The sequence below is a fragment of the Carya illinoinensis genome, chromosome 7, assembly GCF_018687715.1.
Source record: "Carya illinoinensis cultivar Pawnee chromosome 7, C.illinoinensisPawnee_v1, whole genome shotgun sequence".
Lineage (NCBI taxonomy): Eukaryota > Viridiplantae > Streptophyta > Magnoliopsida > Fagales > Juglandaceae > Carya > Carya illinoinensis.
This window is the reverse complement of record NC_056758.1, coordinates 10938393-10943824: the sequence shown is the minus strand read 5'-3', so window position 1 is coordinate 10943824 and position 5432 is coordinate 10938393.

The window sequence follows — 5432 nt, the reverse complement described above, 5'->3', positions numbered from 1 at the left end:
TATATATAATGCCTCTCTATACTTTTTCACCAATCAATGTATGAAGGACAAGTGGTGCCTTTGCTGATGCATGTGGGACAAGCGGCACCTAGTGGTGCATGTGGGACAAGTGGCATGGTTTTCTTGTCAAAATTCAAAATCCTTAAAGGCTCATTGGGCATGTTCCTTCATATGGCCCAGATTCAATGTATTTTGAGGGCAAAATTATTATTTGATAAATCCTAACCCTAGGCTTGAGTTTTGTACACTTGTGCATACTTGCCAGGTGGCATGTAAGAGGCAGGTGTCTGTTCTCCATGCTCTTTCCTTTTTTTCATGTGTTTTTTTTCTTTTTTCCATGTGTCTCTTCCTTTTTCTATGTGTTTTTTTTCTTTTTCTTATGTGTCTCTTCCTTTTTACATGTGTTTTTTCTTTTTTCCATCTGTTTTTTCCTTTTTTCATGTGTATCTTCTTTTTTACCATGGCTTTTTTCTTTTCCTATGTGTCTTTTCCCTTTTCTCATGTGCCTCTTCATTTTTTAAAGTATATTTACCTTTTTTCATTAGTCTTTTTTTTTTTACGCGTTTCTTCATTTTTCCACGTTTCTTTTCCTTTCTCCTAAGTGTCTCTTCTTTTTTCTGTGTCTTTTCCTTTTACCATGTGTCTTTTCCTTTTTTTCATGTGTATCTTCTTTTTTCCCATGGTTTTTTTCTTTTCCTATGTGTCTTTTCCTTTTTCTCATGTGCCTCTTCCTTTTTTAATGTATCTTTACCTTTTTTCATTAGTTTTTTCCTTTTTTTTACGCATTTCTTCATTTTTCCATGTTTCTTTTCTTTTCTTCCAAATGTCTCTTCCTTTTTCTATGTGTCTTTTCCTTTTCTCATGCATATCATTTACTCTTCCCTAAGCAAAAAGCTTTTTCTTCCTATGCAGGTTCCCTAGGTGGCTCTCCCACTTATACTTTTAAAAAAACTCAAACATGACATGTGGCAATGTGGTAGTAGAAACCCTAGGAGAAGGAAATTTTCATGCATTGTCTCTTCCACTCCCTTCTAGAACATTTCTTCTACTAATACATGAATGACAAATGGTATAATGTCAGAAAATAACTTGAGTGGACATGTGGCTTAGGGATTCGAAAGTCTCTTGGTGTTCCAATATAAATCCTTTATAACACCTCACATTTATCTTCCCAATACAAAATCTTGTTGGAATTCCTCATTAAGGACTAGTGGTACGAGGTGGAGGTGATTGGGAAGGTGGGTAGTGTATTACCCAAATCTTACTACGTTTGTCTTTACATCATTTTATTTTATTCCTTAAGTTAAATATTTTCTTGTAAAGTTTTTTTATTATTTTATTTATTTTATTTTATTTTAAGATGGGTATGTTTTTATTTTATGTAAATTATTAAAATGAGTTGAGAGCATGATTTTAATACCCTTAATATATTTTCTCTTGAGTCCTTAACTTTAAATTATTTATGAATTTGGCCTATTGAATTTACACCGTTGGATTGAAGTAGGTGCAATAACTATCTCTTTAAACTTGATTTAAATCATCCAATTCTCACCTAATCAAGATGAGCTTGAACCAAACCTTTTATTTCTTTAGGATTTCCGTCGGTTAAAAGCCAAGAGAATTGTAAGTTTCTTCTCACTTCCTCAAGCTGATGCCTACTACTAGTTTCTCTTCTTCTTCCTTCATCTTCCAATTCAAGAGAAAACTAAGATTTCTTTTAATCATTCAAGTCATGTGATTTCCAAAAGGAAGAAAGAAATTTATTTTCCCCAAACCATACCATATATCTCGTTGCCATACCATTTTGAGTTGTTCATAGTTTGGGAATTTCAAGTTGATTTTATCTTCTAACCAATGTATGAAGGATAAATGGCGTGGCTAGTGCATGTGGGACAAGTGGCGCCTTTGCTAATGCATGTGGGACAAGTGGTACCTAGTGATACATGTGGGACAAGTAGCATAGTTTTCTTGTCAAAATTCAAAATCGTAAAAGGCTCATTGGGCATGTTCCTTCATATGGTATGGATTCAATATATTTTGAGAAAAAAATCATTATTTGATAAATCCTAACCCTAGGCTTGAGCATTGTGCACTTGTGCATGCTTATCAGGTGGCATGTAGGAGGTGGTGTGTGTTCCTCATGCTCTTTCCTTTTTTCCATGCGTCTTTTTCTTTTTTCATGTGTCTCTTCTTTTTTTTCATGTGTCTCTTCCTTTTTTCATATGTCTCTTCCTTTTTCCCATGTGTCTCTTCTTTTTTCCCATGTGCTTTTTTCTTTTCTTATGTGTCTTTTCCTTTTTCTCATGTGCCTCTTCCTTTTTTAATCTATCTTTACCTTTTTTTCATTTGTTTCTAGGTGTTTCTTCCTTTTCTCATGTGTCTTTTCTTTTCTTCCAAGTGTCTCTTCCTTTTTCTATGTATCTTTTCTTTTTCCCATGCATATCCTTTACTCTTCCCTAAGCAAAAATCTTCTTCTTCCTATGCATGTTCCCTAGGTGGCTCTCCCGCTTATACTTCTCAAAAAACTCAAACATGACATGTGGCAATGTGGTGGCCGAAACCCTAGGGGTAGAAGGGAAATTGTCGTGCATTCTCTCTTCCACTCCCTTCTAGAACCTTTCTTCTACTAATGTATAAATGACAAATGGTATAATGTCAGAAAATAACTTGAGTGGTCGTATGGCTTAGGGATCCAAAAGTCTCTTGGTGTTCCAATGTAAATTTTTTTATAACACCTCACATTTATCTTCTACATACAAAATCTTATTGGAAGTCCTCACTAAGGATAAGTGGTACGAGGTGGAAGTACTTGGGAAGGTGGGTAGTATAATACATAAATCTTACTGCGTGAGTTTTTACGTTATTTTATTTTATTCCTTAAATTAAATATTTTCATGTAAAGATATTTATTATTTATTATTTATTTTATTTTATTTTAAGATGTGTGTGTTTTTATTTTATGTGAATTATTAAAATGAGTTGAGAGCATGATTTTAATACCCTTAATATATTTTCTCTTAAGTCCTTAACTTTAAATTATTTATGAATTTGGCCCATTGAATTTACACCATTGGAGTGAGGTAGGTGCAATATCTATCTCCTTATGCTTGATCTAAACCGTCCAATTCTCACCTAATCAAGATGAGATTGAACCAAACCTTTTATTTCCTTAGGATATGAGATTGAACCAAACCTTTTATTTCCTTAGGATTTCCATCAGGTAGAAGTCAAGAGAATTGTAAGTTTCTTCTCACTTCCTCGAGCCGACGCCTACTACTAGTTTCTGTTCTTCTTCCTTCATCTTCCAATTCAAAAGAAAACTAAGATTTTTTTCCATCATTCAAGCCGTGTGATTTCTAAAAGGAAGAAAGAAATTTATTTTCCCCAAACCATATTATATATGTAACAACCCGCTAGAAATTTAATTGTGAAATTTCTATTAGCTTTAAGAACCTCGTAAAGACCCCATAAGTTTTCATGAATCGACTAATCGCATAGGTTTTAGCCTGTCAACATAGTTAGTGTTATCACTCACTTTGGTGCCAGAAATGCGATTTTAATTATTTGAGATAGTTAGAAGTGTTAGAATACATTATAGTCTACACCACTAGGCTTAATTGAATATTTAAGATTTTTCAGTACTAAGTTTATTACATTTATTTTTGGAGTGAATAGTAACTTCGGTAAACGTACTAAGCACTGTGTTTTCAAAATCACAGTGTGTAATGTCCAAATTAGGTTAGCAAAATTTTATTTGGACACTTGACAAGATCTTAACCACATATAATTAATAGTATTAGATACTTGGCACAAAAAGAAACTATTAGATGGAATTGTGAAGGAAATCAAGGTGTGAGATCATGACACCTAAGCAAAATCTTTTTCATCTGATCAACTAAATTGAGGCCCACTAAGACCCACGAATTTGGTCACTTTCGCAAGGCTTCTTGAAGAAGTTTCTTCCCCCACTTGGCAGATCATTCATTGCCACAAGCTGTACTCAATAGTATGGAGGAACCCACCCCATCAAGCACCATGCCCCATAGCTTTTGTCCTTGCCCCCCACTATCCTTCACTTCATGTCACACGTATACCTCCACTCAATGATCATTAAGGTCCAAATAATCCCCCTACAGAAGTCTTGAGTCGTGCAAGACACTTTTACTTCACTTTAATAATTTCTTCACCCATTCTTAGAGAGAAACGCAAAAGAGCTCTCAGACAGATTTATGGGTCTTTTTACGTGGAGATTTTCAACATTTGTAAGTATTTTCACACGATGACTCCTTCATAAAAGTTGTTCCTCTTTGAGTTTAGTTTCCGTAGATGTACTTTTCGTATCATTCCATGGTCATTTGGTCAGTCAAAAATGTTTGTAACCATGGAAAGGTCATTCTGGGCGTGAATCTGGGGAGTATGTTATGTTTTGGAGTTTTTGACCAATCTAATGGACATATCTTGGTCCGAAAATTTTATGGAGTGTTCTTAGCATGTGTTTAAGAGTTTTCATTGAGGTTTTGTTACATGACTAAAGCTTTTGATGATAGATTTTCTTAGATCTAGAAACTTAAAAACTGGAAGTGGCAAAACAGTTTTTATTTGGAGAAAGTTTGAATATTTCGAGGTTTGATCTTACTCTAAAGGCTTTGATATTTTTATATGATGATCCTAAGTCTCTTATTTTCATGTTAGAATGTTATTTTGGAGATATTTAGTATTAGTTTCAAATATATGATTTTTCTATGCAAGAGGATTTCGGTTAGGCCTAAGATTTGATGTTTTTGGATTAGATCCATGTTTATTTTTTTTCTAGCTATGTGATTTTAAGTTTGATGGTTGTATCCTATTTAAGACACATCATTAAACCATGTGATGCTTTATTTCGAAGATCTCACCTTCTTAAGCCATTGATCAAGAGATTTATCAAAACTAGTTGAGGAAAACATTTCTGTTTTTAGACTAAGTATAAAACTAAAAACTTCAAATGTTATTTTGTGATTTTGGTGACTTTAGTTTGATAATTTAAAGCATGGTTGATATTAGGATGATATTGTGAATATGTTAGAAGTAAGATTTGATTTTTGAAATTCTTGGAAATGTTTTGATTTAAGGTCAAAACTTGCGATTCAAGTGCTTGGATTTTTTTACAAAAAAAAAAGTTTGGTGTTGATTATTAGCTTTTTCTAAATGGATGTTTTAAGTATGGTTTTGAACTTAGGATTGGAAGATGTTTGTTGCAAAACTTTGGTTTAAGCATGAGTTTTGAAATTGGAAGGAATTGCAACAAAAATCAAGAGAAATGGCCTATGGATGTTTCGGTCATAGTGTATCTTCCATAGTTGTGATTAGTTTTAAATTTTTCTAAACTGATATATGAATTGAGGATAAAATTTACATGAGGCATGTAAATTTTGGTGACTTTTGGAGTTAGT